A 23,470-nucleotide genomic window follows, 5' to 3' on the forward strand; every position below is an offset into this window, starting at 1 on the left:
CTGTGCTTATGCATGCAGAATGCATCATGCGTACATGCATGCATGATGCAGTGGCGGAGCCAGGAATTTTGTTTAGCCTGGGCAAAGTAGACCCTACGTGCCTGACCTCAAAATCATAATGGTAATGATAGCTGGCGAACGTTCGCTATAGGGGGGTGACAAGCAAACCATATTTGTTGCAGTTTTAATTGTAAAACGAGATCATATGGCTGCCACTTTTAGACGGAGTTGCCTTCTAGGAGAGAAACTGCCATCTCTTTCCTCTCCCTCTCAACTAAAACTGCCAGGCGAACGATCGCAAATGACACCCTCCCCGATGAACATTCGTCAGTTATGTGCGTCCAATCATAATTGGGTGTTCGGATACCTAACATTTAAAATAGACTCAAAGTTTTGAGCCACAAATCTATATTAATAATGAAGTAAAAATATAAATATAATTTAAAATGAACTAATATACTCCCTCCATCCCGAATTACTTTCACGAAAATGGATGTATCGAGAATCTAGACGTATGTATCCATTTATGTGAGAAGTAATTCGGAATGGAATGAGTATAACATATCAATATATTGGAACCTTCAATACATATGCTTGCTTCACTTGGTCTTGAATATGAGGATGATACCCAGAAATTTGTTTTCTCTTCTCCATATCACACTCAATCTTATTTGGATTAAACTCATTGGCATTATTAGGTGGTAGCAGTAGCTCTACTTCTATTTCTGTTGTTGACCATTAACATTTTCGTTGGTTGGTCCATTCACAAAAAACCTCATCTGTAAAATTTAGTGATTCAAGTTAACATTCAGCTATCAAGAAGAAAATCTCTAAATCAAAGACTAGATTCACAAAGTTGTGATCATTCTAATGGATAACTCCCACATACATATATCAAAATTGAAGCCCTAAATATATGCATCGGATGGCCAGATCAATTGGTAATTTTACCTAATCAGGAAAGAGAGGATGAGTGGTAGAGGATGCAAGCCGTTCCTGCCTGGATCCAGTCGCTCCCCCGGCCGGCGGGGGCAAGTCCAGCCACCAACGCTAGTCGCGGCTTGGCGCCATTCATTCTCCACGATGTGCAATCTTGGGGTGAACAGCCGCCGAACAGGCTGGCAGGCGGAGACCGTGGTGCGATGGCTATCGAGTAAAACATGTGTTCCTCGCTTTCTAGGCCTAGGCCTATTTGCTAGTTCTCATGAAGCCCACTAGCGAAAGAAGGCCGAAACAGTTTTGCCCGGGAAACCTTGACGTACATGTGGATTTCGTCAGCTGCAAATGGTCATCGTACAGCTTCGCGTACGCAGCGAGCCCGGGCAAGTGCCCAGGGTCGCTGGGCGCTGGCTCCGCCCCTGCATCATGCATGCGTAGATACATATCATGCACGGGTGCGAAATGTGTGCATGCATAGCGAATCTGGAATGGGCTGGCTACCAAACACAAGTGTTGTTTGTCGACTCGACTGACCCAAAAATAACATCAATCGACTTACCTGTAGTCGCTCCCACCATTGATTGAGTGTGTCAGGCATATCAATAACACATCGAGTATCACTGTGAATTTCACCAGGGTGTGCACGTAAGTGCACGCGCATGTACGCATGCGCGCGCACACACACATAAAGTTTGCCTGAAGGGAGGTTGCACTAAGATTTCCCCTTTTTTCTTTTCCTTCTATTATGTTCTCACCGTTAATTTTTCGTAAGCATAATGTACGAAATGATACATAGAAATATAATAGTGGCATAAGCTGACGTTCATATGATTATGCAGCTAGTTTCTGGTGGCCATACTGTTGTTTTTGTTAATGGTGTCATTTGTCCTTTTTTTTTTGCTAATGGTCTTGGCCTAAGGCAAGGGGATCCAATTTCTTTCCCATTGTACAATTTTGTGGCTGACACGCTCTCCTACATCCTTGATCTTGCTTCGGCCGCTGGCCATATTACCCCTGTTATGGTGTCTCCCACTTGCAATATGCACCCAGAGACCGGAGACTCCCACAAATCCACACATTGAATAGAGAACCACGCACAAAATAGGAACATTAATGAATGTTTACAAGAACCAATGGTTTCACACGCTTACAAATAGAAACATGGTATTGGTACCATAGATTGATTGTGTGCCTGAAGGGAGGTTGCGGTAATATTTCCCCATTTTCTTTTCCTTCCATTATGTTCTCACCATTAATTTTTTGTAAGCAGAATGTACGAAATGATACATAGAAGCATAATTGTGGCATAAGCTGCTCCAATGACGCTGACCCATGTGCCGGTGATGTAGCTAATCCCCAAGCTCACAAAACAAAATCCTACAAGGATTACCAGAACATTGTTTTTCATGGTAATGGGCTCCTTGTGATATATGTTTTCCGCGAGCATCCCAATGATCATCAATGACGACAAGAAGGCGGTGCTGCTGCTGAAGTGAAAGAGCGTAAACCTTATGGGAAACTTATCATGCATAATTGAGGTACCAGCAATGACCTTGTTCGCCTTGTCATCGGCGGCCCAGAAGCCACCAGGCGGGGCGAGGCCCGCGGTGAAGGTGATGGTGGCAGCTAGTGAAGTCAGGAGCAATACCCATGAACGAAAATCCTCCTGCTTCTTTTCAACGCCACTGACCGGCACTATGTTATGGAGGCCATCCACTGCAATCGCCGCCAGCTCTCCATCACTGGAGGGGATGAAAAGCACCGGCATGCCATCGACACCTTTTATTATCTTCAACAGCTCATCAATCGACATTTGTGGGGAACCGGATCCTCTAACATTGAGAAAGAATTGTCACGGTGCTACAGTGTTAGCCTAGTGTAAAATGAAGAAGGAAAGTTAGAGATTGTTAGTAGATAGTTAATAGGTTGTTTAGTGTTGGTATTTACTGTAGATATAAATAATTTAAATTTTATTTTATTTCACCATCAATTTGTTTGCATGTAATTATTATAAATATATATGATAGATCATCAATTTGCAAATTAATTTAAATCATTTTAGCCATAATCATATGAAGAGAAAGAAAAAAAGTTAGGGTACTGTAGCTTCTCTAACATTCCTTTTCAATGTTAGAGGATCCGGTTCCCATTTGTGGACGATGGTCAATATTGATCTCTTGTTGCCGAGGCTGTAGGGAATCTCCAACTAAATCATGTCGGGGATTAGCGTAGGCTGAGCGACCAAAACCTGATAACCCTGATAGTGGAAACCGTTGCCACAGCACAGTCACGAGCCTCGGTCTGGTCTGGCCCCTCCCAGGTGCTTTAAATTTGCTCCTCCTTCGCTGCACCTCAAGATCCCAGCGACAACTGTGTGCCCTCTAGCAGCACCTGGTGGCGACAACGAGGCTAAAGCCACGTGTGGAGACTAGCTAGCACATCGATCGCTCCGGTTTTTCTTGCACAGTTGCACTTTGTAATGTCTGCATGTGTCTGTCCCCTGTCTGGAGTATGTTACCGATCGATGGATGACAGGCAGAAAGTGCTTGAGATGTTTTTGGACGAACGCAACTCCAAAGGAGCTACCTTGATCTGCTGCAGGCTGCAGCTCAACAAGATAGGCTAGTACCCCTAAAAAAACAACTAGTGTCATGGTGACTGTACATTCAGAACCGTCCGGACAAGGCCGGCGGCCTATGTTTCTACTCCGCCGTATCAACCAAGGGTATCAATGACAGAAACATGAGATGCGTATATCGTGCGGTGTTGCGAGATGTGAGGATTCGGTGGGCAAACTTCAGGCCGGTCGGCCACTTCCGACCACGAGCACCGGGAAGCAAATATTGAAGCACACACAATAGGCTTGGCGCTGGTCGGGTCGAGGAGATGGAAGGATTCTCGCCGCCGGACCGCCGCGTCGCCCTCCCGCCCGGGGCGGCACGCTACGACTTGGTCATCCACGTCGACCGCGTCGAAGATTGGTCCCCCGCTCCCCCAAGTCGTCGCACTCAGCTCAAAGCGGCCTGCCCTCCTCCGACTCCGACAACGACGATGAGCTGCCCCGGACCATCCCTGGCACCTGGGTGATGCATGTCGAGGACGGTCAGCCCATGGAGCCCCACCGCCGTCAGCAGCGCGCGCCCGTGGTGGACACGGGATGCCGCGGCCTCCCTAGTGCCGGACCTCGCCGTGACCATGACGACCATGGTGGGGGCAACGGTCGCCGCTCCTGGAGGGACGCCCTGTTGGGCCGGGGCCGCGGCCACGCTGCCCAGGGAGATCGCGGCGAGGCCACGAGCAAGGAGCGCCACCGTAGCCGCTCTCCCCCCCTCCCCGGCGCTCAAAGAATGCTAGAGGCCACGGACGGCATGGTGGCCGCCCGTCGTCCCTGGCATACCCAGCCAAGCAGCTGTCGGAGAAGACCAAGCTCGCCAGTCAGATCCACGTGCCCTCCCCTGCGGCGACTCCGGCTCGCCCCCGCATCACGCAAGACGACGTCGCGGCGTTCTTTGCCTCTGCTGAGAAGGCCCTTGCTGCTCCCACTCTGGGCGATGCCGCTGCAATGCTCCTGGATGAGGAGATCGCCACTGTCATCGCGACGCCCCTGGAGTTCCATGACCACGGCAAGCCAATGACAAGAAAGGCCGCGCCCAAGACGCCGGACGTGTTTGGCCCCACTCTCTCGAGGCCGCGCCACGCCCCGGAGAATTTCAGCTGCCAGACTCCTTCGCGCGCCGACACGGTCGCCCTCCAGCTGGGAGTGATGACCCAGCAGGTCCAGCTGCTCGAGATCGATGGGAACCGGGAGGCTCTGCGGCGCCTCTTCTTCGACAAGCCTGCACCCCTGCTCGGCCCGGCTCCGTCCAAGCGCAACTCGGCCCCGCCAAAGTCTAGGGCGATCTCGGTCCCCCCCCCCCACGTCAGAGCGCGCGCCAAGCTGCTCAAAACTGCAAGGTTCCATTGGCGCAGCGCGGCTCGCTCCGGCTGGTGCAAGGCCTTGGTCTGTTGGGTCCAAAGGAGAAGATGACGAAGAAGGCGGCGGAAGCCCTCATCCGCAAGTTTGACGAGCTCCTCTCCAACGATGACATCGCCATCATCTCTAAGCTCACCAACATGGACAAGGGCGCCCTACGCATAGCGGCTGGCCTCGTTGGTCCTGATGGAGTTGCCGGGGAGGCCGTGGTGTGATCATGTTAGCAAGCTCCGGCGCCAGTAGTTCTAGGTTTAGTTTTAGTTTCCGGCGACGGCCAGCCTTGGGCCGGCTTGAGTTAGGTGTCATTTGCTCCTGTTGTAGCTGTTATAGCTTGTGGTTCGTGTTGCGCCGTCGTAGTTTTGGGGCTATTGGTGGTCAGCGGCGACCCCTGGAGAGTTGGTGGGTGTACCTGTTTGCTTCGATTAGTTTCATTAGTCGCCGGAGATCCTTTGTGTTTTCCCATGGATGACGACCGCTGCACCCCCCCGATCCTGTGCTGGAACGTGCGCGGGTTAAACTCGCCGGCAAAGCGAGAGGCCGTGCGAGAGGTAGTTGCAGCGCACCGTACTGCTATCCTATGTCTCGAGGAAACAAAGATAGATGCTTGGACGCCTACACTTGTTCGTGACATTGGCGGTAGCGCCCTGCAGGGCTGCGCGGTTCTGCCGGCCATCGGCACCCGCGGCAGAGCTGCCATTCTTTGGAACAAGGACGTAGTCTCCGTCGACTCCCACGCCATAGGACAGTTTGCGCTGACGGCCAAGGTCACGCTCGTCGACTCCACCACTTCCTTCTGGCTCACCACGGTCTACGGACCGGCCGAAGACGTGAGCAAAGACGCCTTCCTCGCCGAGCTAGCCAGAACGGCACCTTCCTCCTTCGAGCCTTGGCTCATCAACAGAGACTTCAACCTAATCTACGAGGCGCGAGACAAAAACAATCAAAATCTTAATAGAAGGCTTATGGGCCGGTTTAGAGCGGCGATCGACGGTGCTGGCCTGCCCCAGATCAAGTGTAGCAACCGCCGGTTTACCTGGACCATTGAGAGGGACAACCCCACTCTAGCTAGCATCGATAAATTCTTCTGCTCCTCGCCCTGGGAAGCTCTGTTCCCGCGCGCGCTCCTGATGGCGGTTTCAACTGCAGTTTCTGATCACTGCCCGCTTCTGCTGGCGGACGCGTCGGCGCCTCGTCGACGAGGGGGATTCAAATTCGAATCCTTCTGGCCACGACTACCGCGCTTCCTTGACACGGTCGCGGCTGCCTGGTCGCGCCCGCTGGCCACCACCTGTGCTTTCGCCCAGGTACGCATCAACATGAGCAGAACGGCCAAAGATCTTCGCATTTGGAGCAAGAATCTGATCGGTGACACCAAGCTTCAATTCCATATTTCCTGTGAGGTCATTCTTCGCCTCGACATTGCTCAGGAAAGACGGCGCCTCTCGACGGCAGAAGCTGAGCTCAGAAAGGGCCTGGAGAGCAAATTACTGGGTCTAGCGGCGATCGAGCGCTGCAGAAAAAGGCAAGCTTCCCGCCTAACCTGGCTGCGTGCGGGTGACGCCCCCACCAAATTTTTCATGGCCAAGATTAGCTCAAGAAGGCGTAAGAACTTCATCAGTGCTCTGAAAGTGGGCGACACCATAAGGACTACACATGCTGAGAAGGAAAAGGCAATACATGATCACTTCAACTGCATCCTGGGAACCACCCAGCACCGATCCATGTCGGTCAACTGGAATGAGCTGTGAATGCCTTCAGTGCAAGCAAACGGCCTGGACAACCCTTTCTCTGAGGAAGAAGTGTGGGCGGCGATAAAGGATTCTCCAGCGGAGAAATCGCCAGGGCCTGACGGGTTTTGCGGCGCCTTTTTTCGGAGTTGCTGGAGCATTATAAAGACGGATATCATGCGGGCGTTCCAGCAGTTCTATCATCTGGCTGGACAAAATTTTGGAGCTCTTAACTCAGCGATCGTCGCTCTCATCCCCAAGAAGGACGACGCGGAGTCCATTGCTGATTTTAGACCGATCAGCCTGATACATTCAGTTGCAAAGCTTTTCTCCAAGGTGCTTTCAATCAGGCTCGCTTCGGTGGTGCAGTCTGTTATCTCGCCCGCCCAGACGGCTTTTCTGAAGACCAGATGTTTGCACGACAGCTTCGTCTACGTTCAGAATTGCGTCAAGAGCCTGCACCGCAGAAAAACACCGGCAGTTCTTCTTAAGCTTGACATCTCGAGAGCTTTTGACAACGTCTCATGGGAATATCTCCTGGAACTTCTTGAGAGGCTAGGTTTTAGTGCACGCTGGCGGGACTGGGTCACGTTCCTCCTCGCTGCATCATCCTTGGCTTTCCTCCTCAACGGATCACCTGGCGCGCAAATCCTGCATCGGCGAGGACTGAGGCAAGGCGACCCTCTTCCTCCTCTACTCTTCATCCTCGCGATCGACCCCATCCACCGCCTACTTCAAGCTGCCGAGAAGGCCCTCGAGATCAGGCCGGTGCCTGGCCATGAGGTCAAGCTCAGAGTGAGCTTATACGCCGACGATGCCATTATTTTTGCCAACCCTGACAAGGAAGAGATAGATTACTTGATGCATCTCCTCCAGAGCTTCGGCGACGCCTCGGGCCTCCGGATCAATCTGGCCAAGTCCACGGCCACGCCGATCCACTGCAACGACATCGACTTAGGGCTAGTCCTTCAAGCGTTTGGCGGCCCGATCGCTCACTTCCCTATTAGATATCTAGGTCTACCGATCACCACGGGACGGCTACGTCTAGTGCACTTGCAGTTCATCCTTGACCACATCAAGGCACAGCTCGCAGGCTGGAAGGGACGCATGCTGTCCATGGCTGGCAGACTGGTCCTTGTCCGTTGCGTCCTCTCGGCTCTGCCTACCTTTGCCCTCACAGCGCTGCGGGTACCCAAGAAGCTTCTGAAGGAAATTTACAAGCATAGGCGACGATTTCTCTGGGGGAAGGATCAAGAGCTTTCCGGTGGCAGCTGCAAGGTAAACTGGGAACGGGTTTGCTCCCCGATCGAGCATGGCGGTCTCGGCGTGCTGGACCTTCCCAAATTCAGTCGCGCTCTCCGGCTTAGATGGCTCTGGCACAGCTGGAAAAATCCCTCTCGCCCTTGGGTTGGAACGGAGCCGCCGTGCGATGACTCAAACCACGCCCTCTTCAACGCGGCAACCACTGTCACAATCGGCAACGACAAAACAACAAGTTTCTGGAGCTGCTCTTGGCTCGGGCCGGTGCCGCTGAAGCTTTACTTCCCGTCTCTGTTCAAGCACTCCATGCGTAAGGGCAGAACGGTGGCACAAGCCATCACCGGCGACCGCTGGGTCCTAGACCTTGCACATGGCAACAACTCTGATCTTGTCAGCGAGGTCCTAGAACTGCACCACCTAATTCAGCGCCGACATCTCAACTTTCAGAATGATGATCAGGACAAGATCCGCTGGAACTCGGAGGGATCAGGTCAGTACTGCTCGCGCTCGGCCTACGCCCTCCAGTTTCTGGGCTCCACGACGACCAGGTTCCATGCCATGATCTGGAATGTCTGGGCCCCGGCCAAGCTCAAGATGTTTGCGTGGCTCCTCCACCTGAACCGATTATGGTGCAACGACCGTCTCCAGCGCAGGGGCTGGCCGAACTCCTACTTTTGCCAGCTCTGCCTCAGAAACCTGGAAACCTCGGCGCATCTGTTCTGGAGCTGCCTGTTCACGAGGACAGTTTGGTCTAGCTTGTCATCTTGGCAGCACTGCCAGGGTCTCAGCATGGCGTGTCTGCCAACTGAATGCAGCTCTCTGGAAAAGGCCGAAGCCATGGTTTCTGCTTCGGGGCCAGCACACGCGAAGGGGATCAAGTCTTTGATAATGATGGTGTTATGGAAAATCTGGCAGGAACGTAACAATCGAGTCTTTAGAAATCAGGAGGCCACGGTGCTTGCGGTGATCGCAGACATCAGGAGAGAGCTCTCGCTTTGGCAACAGGGAGGCTACAAATCAATTCTGAGCCCCTTCGGGGATCCTCCATGAGATAGTAGCCGTTCATCGGGGTGCTTCAGGCACCTAGGCTTTTTCTACTTCTTTTGTTTATCTCCTTGATCCACGGATCTTCGCCTTTGTCACTTTGTCACCTGCTCCCTGCTTAATCAATGAAACCCTAGCCCTGCTGGCTCGTTCAAAAAAAAGACATGGTGCTTAGTTACACATGCTCTTAATAATAAGAGAACTTCGATTGAGAAGCATTTCGCATAATATTGACAATCCTAGTAAAATCACCACCCATGACTCTCCTCCTCTCCACTAAATTACATTCTCCGGTTTGTGTAACTTTATTCGATAAATGTTTGCACAATCTTAACAATGTTTTTCTATGGTATGAAGATAGGAGCCTTGTCTTTTAAGTGCAAGAAGTGTCACTTTATTAAAGAAAAGGTATTGTTTCGGATACAAGATTTCAACTAGAGGTATAAAGTTGGTACACCTAACATAAACTCCTACTATGGGAAAGTTCCTTCCTACCTCGGCCTACCCGGTACCCTCTATCTGTACCATTGGCAATTTCTAGGGATATGTGCTAGAAGTTACTATAAGTGCCCTTGGCCACGCTACTTTTATATACGATTCATTAAAATTTCTCTAATATTGCTAGATTCTTAACACATTATTTACAGAAGAATGCTCCTTTTTTTTTGACAGTTGCGTAGAAGACTTTGGCATTTTGAAGAACTTTTTTAGTACTGCCTCTATAACTCAACGCTGATGAGAATTTGCCTTTGAAAATTAGATGCCTCTTTCCCACAAAAAAAAGAAAAGAAAATTAGATGTCCCTGAGACCCAAATGGATTTCCATGGGATTATCTACTACATTTATTTTGAATTAGTGACACAAAAATGTATCCAATTAATGCAAAATAAGTGTTGGAAGATTTGGTAACTGTCTGGAAATGAAATAATTCTAGTTTTTTTCCTGACGAATAATTCTAGTTTTGTGCTGCTGACTTGTGAGGATCCTGCAAGAACTAAAAAAGTATCCTAGTAGTAAATTTATGTATTAACGTTGATGAGGTGATATATATTGCAGAGGATTGATGATTAAACAAGCAAAGGAAAAAAGGGACACGACATGTAAGGAAGCGGTGGAGATCTCTCTTTATTCATATGTGCTCCCGATCGATGCTCAAAGTAAAGTACCCGACCATGTCTACTAAGAACGCCGATTGAACAACAGAAATGTGATGCTACTGGCTAAGTGGGCCAAATTTTTGTTCTCTGAGTTCTCTTTCTTCATGAGATTCTTCTTGACTCCGTGAAAGAACGCTGTATCACACCTTAGGGGCTCATCAGAGGCCTCCCGTAACTTTGGATATATGAGTCCAGCATCTCGTCCTGCTCGGAGATCATCGATGGCGCCCACCGTCAACTCACCCATACGTTGGTAATATTGGATGCAAGTGTTGAGCTCTTGTATTAGGACGCTCATGATATGCACCGTGGATGTCACACTGTGCACTGTTCGTTGAGCGGCGGCGATGAGCAGCCCGCGCTTGTCCGTGGCGGAGGCACCGGCTGGATCGGCCGAGAGCACGTTGGCACAATGGTCGTAGGACACATTAGGAGCATTCGAGCACGTTGTGTTGATGAGAGATGAGGTGGTGCTGGCTACGAGGCTAGGGAGGATGGCTAGGGTGAGGAGGAGTACGACGCAGGGCTGCATTTGGAAGGAGCGTAAAAAAGCTTCGTGCGAGGATCCGTATGTCACTGCAGTATGCAAGTCGAAATTTATGCACTGAAGCGGAGCGTTGAAAAGGAAAGGGAATCATGGATTAAATGTAAAGATCGCCCAAATATATACTCGGTATTAAAATTAATGGTCTTGCTCCTAGGTGCTCTGTATATTTTGAATACGTAAATTTATTCTGTAAATAACATTGGTGGAAAAAGGGCCTTTGGTCGCGGTTCGCAACTGCCATTAGTCGCGGTTGCGCAACCGCGACCGAACGGGCGCGACTAAAGGCCTCCCCCTTTAGTCGCGGTTGCTTAAGAACCGCGACTAAAGGCCCGTCCACGTGGGCGCCAGGTGGCCGTCGGGGCGGAGGACCTTTAGTCGCGGTTCTTCTGGCCAACCGCAACTAAAGGCCGCCGCAGGTTTAGGGTTTTAGCCCCCCCCCCCCTTAAACCTGTTTTCTGTTTAATTTGTATTGTTTTATTTCTTTTGTGCTTTATTTTAATTTTGAAGGAGTTTCATATATTCTACGGTACTACATACATGCATATGAATGTACAATTTCAAATAAATTTGAAATTAGAACCAAAAAGAATTCAAGAGGAATATACAATATATATTCAATATCATCGGATGACCATATACAATTTTGAACAAGTTTCCATACATGATTTAATGCATATAAAGTTCTACGTCCTCGTTATAGTGTTCTCCTTTAGGATGGAGGACTTCCCTGCTGAACCATCCAGCTAGTTCCTCTTGAAGTGGTCGGAAGCGAGCTTCTGGACTAAGCATCCACCGGAGGTTATTCCTCTGAGCATTGGTATCACTCGGAACCCGCTCAGAGGTGTATCTCCGGATCATCTCACAGACATAGTATCCACATAGATTGGTCTCCGGTGGCTGAATATCCCCAGCATTCTTAGCCTTTAACATTTTGAATTCTAGCTCTTTTTTGAATTCACCGACCTTTGTATCTACGAACCGTCTCCAAACCCTACGAGGCAAAGAAAATTAAATGAACAAGAGAGTTATTAATTAGTTACTTGATATTAGGAAATGAACGAAATAGGCCGATCGATATAGAGCGCAAATGAATGAAAATAATTACTTCTGCAGCATTCTTCTCATGCCGCCCCAAAGCTTTGGATCCATATTCACAGAGTCGTGGACGAGACATTCTGAGGTGTTAACTTTAATTACTAGCAGAATCCAGTGAAACCTGCGGACACGATACATGCACAGTACGTCATGCATAACTCATTGATTAGCCGGCCACATACCATGCATGGAGTAAACAAAAGAGAATGTGCTCAAGACAGAAACACTCACTCAAAATGATAAGGAAATAGAATATCACTTTTGAGTTCCTGCTTTGTAAGAAACTGCCACAGGTCTGCCTCCACGTCGGCGGGGTAACGCTCCAACACATGTCCATTAACGATGTGTGGGTCAATGAACCCAACATCATGGATGTTCCTTACTCTGCATTCCTTAATCTTCATTCTGCATGTATAATAGCGGACACAACAATATAGTTAGGACATATATATAGTGCAGGCAATATGAACGAGATGGGGTAGAAATTAATAAATCACTTACAGAACGTAGCAACTGATGATAGATTTATCGAGCTCGCGCAGATTGAAAAGCTGGAACAATTCACTCAGTTCAATTTGTACATAGTAATGTTTGAAGTGATGCTCATGTCTAACTTCCGCATAAATATATTCTTTGGCGTTTTTATTTTTTATGTAACCCTTGTACCATTTCAGCAGACCTTTCATTTGTGGAGGTAGATCCTTTTCCTGCGCAGGCTCGACGAGAGGCCCATTCTTGACATATGTAATTACTACCTCCTTCACTGGCACCTCATCAAGGCCTAACAGTTCACGAAGAGTAATACCTAAGTTGGCCGCTTGTTCTCTGGCACTCGTTACAGTCAATCCCTGTGCTGCCGCAGCTTGTATGATCTCGGGGGCATCCGGACAGAAGGCTTCCACTATAAGCGGGGCAATCGATTGTTTACTTTGTTCCCCGAGCTGGGCAACTTGTTTCCCGCTTTTTTTACTTTCGGCCTTCTCCCGCTCTTTGTTCTCCTTGAACATGAGTGCCTGCCTGCGAAGTTCACATGCATAGTCGTTAGGCAGATTCTTCGCGGCTTGGGACGGTGTGCTCAAAAATGACTTAGCCCACTTCTTTTGCTCATCAGAAAATACTGGCTTGGGCTCGGGCTCTCTTTTCTTCTTGCAGTCCGCCTTCCATTTCTCCAAATCAGCAGCCGCGGCCGCGTCGACTTCCTCGGCACTACGTTCCCAAGGCCTTGTGGGGAGAGGCTTCAGTGATGGCTCCGGTACCTTTGTGGTCTTAGGTACATAAGGGTCCGGGTTAATAATCCAGGACTGCTTCTGCTTCTTTGCCGGAGGTGGATTGGGGGGCGGCGTCTGATCACCCGCCGGACGAGGACTGGGGGGCGGCGGCTGATCACCCGCCGGACGTTGTGGACTGGGGGGCAGCGTCGGCTGACGTGATGGAGGTGTAGGTGAACCGCCACCACCACCACCACCACCACCATCGCCACCGCCACCACCACCACCGTAGGGGGGTGGACTTGTTGTCCTTGGCGCCTCGCCTGGAAACTTGATAAACTTCTTTTGCCATAGAATGAAATGGCGCTTGACATCTCCAAGTCTTTTCTCCCCTTCAGGTGTAGCAATGTCAATCTCCAGGTCCTCAAACCCTTGGACTATGTCCTCCACCGTGACACGAGCATAGCCATCTTGAATGGGGTTGTTGTGGTGGAGTGCTCCAGGTAAACATGGTAAAGCACTGCCGATGGCTACCTTCATGGACATGTTCCCGATAGGATAATACAGATGACATTCTTTCATCTCCTTTATATCGTCCACGGGGTAGCGAGGAGGCTCCGGTGAAGTAATTTCGACCACCAGAGGCTCCGGTGCAGTAATTTGGACCACCAGAGGCTCCGGTGCAGTAATTTCGATCGTCGGTGCATCTGCACCAGCCGGTGGGGCCTCCGTGGAAGCCACGCTGCTTCTCCGCTGCTGGCTTCCGAGATCCGCTGGATGATCTTCATGCTGCACCCGAGCTGCATCTCTTTCGGCTACTAGTACACTCATGGTTTTCTTCATCACATCAATTTCCGATGCCAACCGCGCCACAACATCTGCTTCCCGATCCATCTTTCTCTTACGGCTTCTGTAACCGTACGGGTCATCGTTCTGGGGGAACCCTATTTTCCACGGTGGTGGCCCAGTAGGTGGCATATTTTCTTTTTTTCTTCCTTTTTTCCTTTTTCCTTTTTTCTTCTGTTTTTTTCTTCTGTTTTTTTATGTTTTTCTTCTGTTTGTTTTTTTCTTCTGTTTTTCCTTTTTTCTTCTGTTTTTTTCTTCTGTTTTTTTCTTCCTTTTTCCTTCTTTCTTCTTCTTCCTTTTTCCTTTTAAAATCAGAAAAATAAAACTAATTCATTTTAAAATCTTAAAAATACAATTATATATCAAAAAAATCAGAAAAATAAAACTAATTCATTTTAAAACCCCTTGAAGGTTTGACAAAAGGTTTGATACATCATTCAGTTCATCGACCAAATACAAAGTTTGGTACAATAAATTATTACACATCAATTCTTCCCTTGTGTCCCTGCTTGCTTACGATTGTGCCGTATCCATGGAGCATCCTCATCATTTAACTTAATGCTTGGGTCAATGTTCACTTTGAAGGGTGGAATTTCACCAAACATATTATAATCTTCTGACATGTATGTCTTGTCCTCCACTCCCACGATGTTTCTTTTCCCTGAAAGAACAATGTGGCGCTTTGGATCATCGCATGATGTACTGATCGTTTTCTTATCTTTCCGTTTCCTCGGTTTGCTACTCATGTCCTTCAAATAAAAAACCTGAGCGACATCTTTGGCAAGGACGAATGGTTCGTCAAGGTAACCAAGATTGTTGAAATCCACCATTGTCATTCCGTATTGCTCGTCCACCTTTACCCCACCTCCTGTTAGCTTGAACCATTTGCACCGGAACAAAGGGACCTTAAAGGAGGGTCCATAGTCAAGTTCCCATATCTCCTCTATGTAACCATAATATGTGACCTTTTGCCCATTCTCGGTTGCTGCATCAAAGCGGACACCACTGTTTTGGTTGGTGCTCTTTTTATCTTGGACGATCGTGTAAAATGTATTCCCATTTATCTCGTACCCTTGGAAAGTCGTTATAGTCGAAGATGGTGTCTTGGCCAACATGTACAGCTGATCTACAACATCATTGTCATTCATTAAATGTTTTCTCAACCAACTGCCGAAAGTCTCCATGTGGGCCTTCCTAATCCAGGATTCAGCCTTCCCCGGGTTGTCCGAGCGTAAAATATTCTTGTGTTTCTCAAAGTACGGAGCCACCAAGCTGGAATTGGTCAGTACAGTGTGGTGTGCTTCAGTCAGAGAATGGCCGTCCATACATATCGTTGATTTCCTTCCGATCGTGCCTTTTCCACTTAGTCTCCCCTCGTGCCGCGATCGAGGAAGACCAATCGGCTTAAGGTCAGGAACAAAGTCAACACAAAACTCAATTACCTCCTCATTTCCATAGCCCTTGGCGATGCTTCCTTCTGGCCTAGCACGGTTACGAACATATTTCTTTAATACTCCCATGAACCTCTCGAAGGGGAACATATTGTGTAGAAATACAGGACCGAGAACGAAAATCTCTTCGACTAGGTGAACCAGGAGGTGCGTCATAATATTGAAGAAGGATGGCGGGAACACCAACTCGAAACTGACAAGGCATTGGATCACATCGTTCTGTAACCGTGGTAGAACTTTTGGATTGATTACCTTCTGAGAGATTGCATTGAGGAATGCACATAGCTTCACAATGGCTACTCGAACATTTTCCGGCAGGAGCCCCCTCAAAGCAATCGGAAGCAATTGCGTCATAATCACGTGGCAGTCGTGAGACTTCAGGTTTTGGAACTTTTTCTCCGCCATGTTTATTATTCCCTTTATATTGGACGAGAATCCAGACGGGACCTTCATACTGCTCAGGCATTCAAAAAAGATGACCTTCTCTTCTTTGGTCAGAGCGTAGCTGGCACGACCCTTCTTTGGTCTCCGTGCATCAGCAATGGTCCGACCAAGATCATCAACGGGATCATCACGTGCCTCTTCTTCACCTTCCCCTTCACCTTCAGCATCCTCCATGAAAGTATCACCGAAATGAGCAAGATAGCTTTCATCGATGAAATCATCCCCTTCTTCATCTTCTTCCATTATAACCCCTCTTTCTCCATGCTTGGTCCAACAATTATAGCTTGGCATGAAACCGTGCCGAAGCAGATGCATGTGAACATCTCTTGAGGAAGAGTAACCCTTCTGATTCTTACAGATAACACATGGACAGATAACAAAACCCCCCTGCTTGTTCGCATTAGCCACTACGAGGAAATCTTTCAAACCCGTAGTGAACTCGCCGGAGAGTCGGTTACCGTACATCCATTGCCGATTCATCTGCATTATTATAATATAAAATATATAATTAACCATCATGCATTTGTTAAACTAACTAGCTACAAACAATATAAATTAAATAATGAACTGCACACATGCATATTTTATCAATGACACACATGCATGAAAGGTTCAAGTTGCTAACCGCGATCGAGGAGGAAAAAATAAATGAGGAACCTCAAGTGTGGCTCCAACACTTCATATCATGTTTGTTTCACCCTCTTAGGGCATTTCATCAAACACCTTGTGTGCATAAGAGGAACCAAAAGCAAACCTACACCCCCTTGTGAAGCTTGTGAAGAGAAGTGGCACCAAATGGCTAAGTGAGCGTGCTGAACTGGTATATATAGGGGAGGAGCTTTAGTCGCGGTTGGCCTGGCCAACCGCGACTAAAGGCCTTTGCGCACCTTTAGTCGCGGTTGGCCTGGCCAACCGCGACTAAAGCCCCTCACGTGCACCAGCTGGCCACCGAGCGCCCTGGGCCCAGGCCTTTGGTCGCGGTTCGTCTGCCGAACCGCGACTAAAGACTTCATTAGTCGCGGTTCCTACAGTTTCGCGACTAATGGGGCTGGACGGAAGCCTCTTTTTCTACCAGTGTAAAAGCTCATTTAATAAACAGTAGGTGGAGATGTGCCTGGAAAGAGTACAAGTATTCACACTTATGAACGAATATTTGAAGAAAATATTGCGTTTAAGAACATAGATTGTACATATCAAAAAGATTTGGATTATAAATCGTCATGCAGCTTTACACGGCCAGCCTGTCCGTTAATGCTACATGAGCAGCAAGACAGGACCCGGGATCCGGCCGTGATGTCTGTATCTTCTCGATGCGGCCGTGATGTCTGTATCTGGTTGTGCTGTTTTGTACTGGGTCATAGCCTGCTGGATACATCGCACAACAGCAATGCGAGGAGATCGGTCAGGGAGGCCAAGGGCACGGCCACCGGCCCAGGGAAACACCGAAGTGCGTGCTGAACACGACGGGCGTGAACACCAACGAGACCTGCTGCTGGGTGGGCATGAACGTAACTTCAAGTTATCCATGTAGCTGCGCCGAGGTTACAAAGAAACACGTAAAAAGCTCGGACGTCACTCTTAATCTATCTCTTTTTCTTGACTGGTTTATTTGTGTAGCTAATCATGCTAGAAGTTAGGACACACGCTTCCTAGACTTCCCCTCTTGACTTTCTTTGATGACATTGCACCATATGAACCTTTTATTCGTTGATCAATATCTGGCACCACACCATTGGTAGTCGGATGCTATAGCAATGCTTGAGACGTTGAGAGTGCAAGTGATGATGAAACCTGTGAGAATACAAGTGATGATGAAACAATTGAAGATGAGTTGATGCTATTGGTGGCCGATTTTCGTGTTTTGACCCTTTGGCTAAAGTTTAGCAGGATCAGACCCCCATCTGAATGTATTTCGGGATCTGACCCTTTTGCTACCGCCAGGGTCGTTGGCGGTAGGGTATAATAGCCTACCGCCAAGGACCCTGGAAGTATGTAACTTATCCACGTATGCGCAGTGCTGGCCTACTGCCAAATAGGCTGGCGGTAGCCTGTATACCCCTACCGCCGATGCGCTCGGCGGTAGGTGAGTACACACACTGTATTTGATACTCAAAAAAAATTGGTAGGGCGTGCGCCCCTACCACCAAGGTCCTTGGCGGTAGGCTGTTATACCCTACCGCCATCGACCCTGCCGGTAGCAAAAGGGTCAGATTTCGAAATACTTTCGGATGGGGGTCAGATCCGGCTAAACTTTAGTAAAATGGTCAAAACACCAAAATCGGCCGCTATTGGTTGGGTATTATGTCATGAACCACTCTAACAAGTATTTGAAGAAGGGGACGAGGATACCATTATGCATTGTACAACAATGGGTTGTTGAAAACCTGAGTGATCATAAGTGTTGTTACAAGATGTTCAGAATGTAACTGGATTGTTTTCATGCACTACACAACAAACTTGTTGACGTCTTCAACTTCAAGCCCACATGCGAAATGGGTTCTATTGAAGCTCTTTCTATGTTCTTGTGGATGGTTGGAGGCCCTCAATCAGTGAGTCAAGCTGAGAATCGCTTCAAGAGGTCCATTAAAACAATTCATCATAAGTTTGAAGAGGTGTTACATTGTTTGGAATGTTTAGCCTCAGATAATATCAAACCAAGAGATCCACAATTATCAACTATGCATGAAGGGCTTCAAACTCTGGATTCTGGCCTCATTTTAACAATTGCATTGGTGCAATTGATTGGACACACATGCGTGTTGTTGTGCCGGCAATTGACATTGCTAACCATATTGGTTGGTATGGATATCCGACACAAAACATGATGGCAGTGTGTGTCTTTGACATGAGATTCACATCAATAGTCGCCGGAAGCCCCGGAACCGCACATGCCACAAGGATTTTCAAAGATACATTGACAAAGTAGCGATTTCCACATCCACCTGCAGGTTAGCTTGTGCATTATTGGTCCCTAAATAATATTATCTTCTTTCCATTGCCTTGCATTAAGAATAGTACTTTTCAGGAAAATACTATCTTGTTGGTTCGGGTTATTCCCAATACGACCAGATATCTAGCTCCATACAATGGAACAAAGTACCATCTGCAGGAGTTTCGACAAAGCCGTAAACCAAGTGGAACATGGAAGTCTTTAACCATGGTCATTCTTCACTGCAGAATGTCATTGAATGGTGCGTTCAAGATGAAATGGCGTCTTCTACAACATGTCACAAGTTACCCAGTTGCGAAGCAAACCGAGATAATAGTTGCATGTATGGCGCTCCATAATTGGATAAGAGAGAGTAATCTCCATGACAAGGAGTTTTACTTGTGTGTTCAAGATGAGAACTATATGTTGGGTAACATTCAATATGAGAAATCTACGCCACTTCATGGCCTTCATGTATAAGCCGAGCATGTCAACCTGACTCGCATTCATGAAGATATTGCACACGCTTTGATCGGACATGACGACGGAGAAGAGGAAGATGAAGATGGTGACTAGTGTGCCTAAAGACTAGGCTTGTATTTTGGTCCTAACTTAATTGTAATATGGGATACTGCTTATAGTTTGCAGTCCTTGTTATTACTAATATATCATGTGGTATTAAAGTGAACGTGTGCATGTCTCCATATGTTAATGGAAATCGGTGATAATTACTTAGCAACGAAAAATAATTTTTGGGCTAAAATAGGTGCTAAGCATGTTTTTTTTGGATTACCAGCTTCTATAGCTCAAGCCTGCTTCTACCAGCTTCTGCTGCGTCTCGTTCAGCCGTAGTCCAACAAACAGGGCCTTGATCTATCGTAACCGCGACCCCACGGTATGACTGAGATATAGAGGAGGAATCTACTTATTATAACTTCAACTTCAAGTGACAAAATAGGTGTTAGTAATGACTCATGAGGGCATAATTACCATCGACTCAGTTACAAATACAATATACAAACCAGGAGTTACAAAGAAGATGAGTACCAGAAGCTGGGTTCTCACGGAGTTACAAATACAATACACATACCAGGGTTCACTACAAGTACCATCGAGTCCATGAGTGCATAATTAAGTCTGCGAAGCTTCTTCTTTGCCATTACTCATTCATATAGTACTGAGCGGATCTCTTAAGCACCGGATTCGGGAAGTCCCCACAGCTATTACTAGATTATATACCGGAAAACATTTCCTTAATCCGATCCCCCGTCATGTAGACAATGTTAATTGCAAGGACAAAAACGGCAGGCCACAGTTGTGTGGGGCCGGCGTTGCTGTTCCACGTGCCGGCGATAAAGCTAATTCCCATGCTCAGAAAACAAACTCCTACAATGCCTGTGAATGGAATAGTCATGATCTTCTCGATATTCCAGTTCTTGGCGAGCGATGCAATGATCGTCAAGGACGTGAAGAAGGCGCATGTGTTGCAGTACTGAAACAGGAAGTACCTTCTGCTAAATTATCTCGCATAATCGGGGTGCCAGCCACGTACCCGTTGTCGTCCGCCCAGAAGCCACCGGGTGGAGTGAGCCCTGCGGCGAAGTTTTGCTGTGTTGCTGGGGTGGTGAGAGTGAGCTGGTTCGTGGCTCGGGAGGGTTTAAGAACGCATTCACGGCGTCCCCACGTCCACACACTTCCATCTCATCTCAAATTCTCACGCCTTATCACCCAGCCATGTACAGCCGTAGCGAAGACCTCAAGTCCGTCAACTATTCCATTACCGCTACTTCCCACCACTGTCGTCGTTGTTTGATCTGGACAGGGTTGTTCTCTTCTCCAGCCAAATGAATTCAGCCAGCTTGAAAAGATATCCAATTCAGTCTTGTCTCGATTCCTCTTTTGTATATATTCTACGTTTATTTATGAAAATACCGTAGAATGACGTTCCATGCGTCAAAAAAATATTGTCTGCTGAAATTCGGTATTATTGTTGCTTTTCATAGTATTTCTAGTGTACTCTTGCATTGGTGGACGGTGAAATCAACACTTGTATCCCTTCTATTTTTGAACAAAATAGGGGGTTCCCTCCGATTTCATTAATGAAACCAAACCAGAACAACCATCATCCCCTTCCATGCCAAAAGAGGGGGTTCCCTCCGATTTCATCAACACTTGTATCCCTTTTTAGAACTGAGGCTTCGTCCGGCCTTAAACTGAGGCCCTTGAGGTTTACAACTAGAGTTCAAAGCAAAAAACTAGGAAGTTCATTACAAGTCAGGCGTGATAAAACAAAGTGGTGCATTGCTTGGAAAGCAGTAAACACATAATCACAACATATGGGGGTCATTGTCGGACCACCATCGCAACAAGCCCAACCTAAGGATGGGTGACTCCTCTACTGGTATTGTCCCATCTCGAGGTAGCACCTGTCACTTGATTCGCTCGCTCAGCATTTTTTCCGCTTTGTCCACTATTGTTTTATAAAAAAGATGGTTGTCACTTTATTTTGAAAAGGTTTTTAAAATAGAAAAATTTCATGGATTTTCAAAAAAACCAGGAATTTTCATATATTTCAAATTTTGAAACTCATATTTTTAACAAGTTCATTAATTACAAATATATTAAGAATTTATAAATGGACTTTGTAAATTTTAAAATGTTCAATAAACTTAAAATATTCATGAATGTTAAGAATATTCATGAATTTTAAAAATATTCAGGGACTTGAATTTTTTTTGACAATTTTTAATAAATTTCATGAATTAAAATTTAAAAAATTAAAAATAAAGAAGAGAAGGAAAACCCCAAAAGAATAACTAGGAAAAAAGTAGGAACCCTCAACCAGTGATGATGAGAGATGAGGTGGTGCTGGCTACGAGACTAGGAAGGATGGCTAGGGTGAGGAAGAGTACGACTCGGGGCTGTATTTGCAAGAATCGTGCATTTAATCTAAAAGATCATCTAATTATATACTCCTTGATACTCTTAGGAGTATTAAAAGAATTAATGGTCATGCTCCTACATGCTCTGTATATTTTAAATACATCTGTTCTGTAAATAAAAGCTCATTTAATAAATACTTCCTCCGTCTTATAATATAAGAGCATTTTAAGACTAAAGATTCTCTTATATTATAGGACGGAGGGAGTAGTAGGTGGAGACGTGCTTAGCCTAGAAAGAACAGTACTAGTGCTCACATTTATGAATGAGGTTTTAAAGAAAATACTCGTTCCTTGATACAAGGTGTCTAGATTTTTGAGAAAAAGTCTGAAATATAAGGTGTATTATGTTGCATCACTCGTTTGGGTAATTTTTTAATGGATTTGATTACATTTCTTTATATAGGGCAAGCTCCTCTATTTTCTCATGTCAATTAGTCAGGTGTAATCTCGCCCAAAACTTGTGAAATTTCCCCTTCATATATGTTCTTTAATTTCCGTGCCAAAAATTATACACCCTATATGTAGGAACGAAGGGAGTATTGTATTTAAGCATACAGATTGTACCTATCAAAAAGATTTGGATTGTAAATCTAAGAATACAGATTATACATACCCATAAAAAAGAGTTGGATTATAAATCAACATGCAGCGTTACACAACCAACCTTACATGGATGATGATGAGCAACAAGACACGATCACCGAGTATGTGCAAGCACGAGATAATGCATTTGTTGGCCTCAGAATGGGGTCTCGTCTCGACCCGCGATGTCTGTTCCTGGTTTTACTGTTTTGTACTGGGTCATGGCCTGCTAGATACATCGCATAGCGACACGAGGAGATCCGTCAGGAGGCCAAACGGCACGGCACGGCACAGCAATGCCCAGGGCAACATCGAAGTGCGCACTGAACATGACAGGCATGAACACCAATGACACCGGGTGCTGGGTGGGCATGAACCTAATAATGTGACTTGAACAATGTTGTAATTTCAAGTTATCTATGTACTCCCTCCGTCCGAAAAATCTTGTCCCTTAAATGAGGTGCTAGATACATTCATTTGAGGGACAAGTTTTTTCGAACGAAGGACGTAGCGGCCCTATGTTTATAGAAAACATGAATCAGATGTTCACCTTCAAATCGCACAGCAATAAGTAAAAAGCTTAGATGACGCCCTTAATCTATCTCTTTTAGTTGATTGTTTATTTGTGTGGCTAATCATGCTAGAAGTTGCACCACACACGCTTCCGTGATCTTTGACACATTGATATGCGACCAACGTTGCAGAGGTCGTAACAGCATCCCCAAGTATGACTGACACTAGTGGATGGGGCGCGCCTGTGGCGCGCCTCCTGAACAGTGCATGTGCGGTGCCAGGTTGGAAGCGCCCATTCTGCTGTCTTTTTCTTTATTTGTTGCACAGATGCATGTATAACTGACAACCTTGTTAATCAATGACAACAACCAAATTGTTAGAGCTAAAAGTAGATTAAATTTGGTTTAGTAGCAATCAACTGTATAGCTGGTTCAAAAGGAAGGGGACGCCAGTTTTGATCATAGCATACACTTTGTAGATACTGTCCAAAACCGGCGTAAGAAGCACACTACATTGACGTATGTACGACTCTAACGGCCTTAAGAATCACACTACATTGAGTATATATAGGTGGCAATGACGGTCAGCAACGATTTATCTACAGGGCGGTGAATGATGAATTCTCAAAATAAAGGACATTGGAGTTGACCCGACGACGCACTCCACGACGAGCTTGTTGAGGAAGAGGTCGTCGGTAAGGCGGTGCTCCTTGAGGCCTTGAAAGTGTAGCGAACAGCGGAGCAGGAGTGAGCAGGCCTCCATCTCATCGCCCTGGCGAGATCGGGCGGCAAGTTCTCAAGCTTCCTCCTGGC

At 47.0% G+C, this 23,470-nt stretch overlaps 1 long non-coding RNA gene across 1 annotated transcript; it reads right to left on the minus strand.

Annotated features, from left to right (window-relative positions):
• Window positions 1-19,580: 19,580 nt before the first annotated feature.
• LOC119318556 lies at window positions 19,581-20,242 on the minus strand. The gene is made up of 2 exons (XR_005154156.1): window positions 20,130-20,242; window positions 19,581-20,016 (listed from the first exon to the last, which is right to left on the minus strand). It is a non-coding gene; the product is annotated as an uncharacterized LOC119318556 (long non-coding RNA).
• Window positions 20,243-23,470: the final 3,228 nt, after the last annotated feature.

Source organism: Triticum dicoccoides, chromosome 6A, assembly GCF_002162155.2.
Source record: "Triticum dicoccoides isolate Atlit2015 ecotype Zavitan chromosome 6A, WEW_v2.0, whole genome shotgun sequence".
NCBI classification, from domain to species: domain Eukaryota; kingdom Viridiplantae; phylum Streptophyta; class Magnoliopsida; order Poales; family Poaceae; genus Triticum; species Triticum dicoccoides.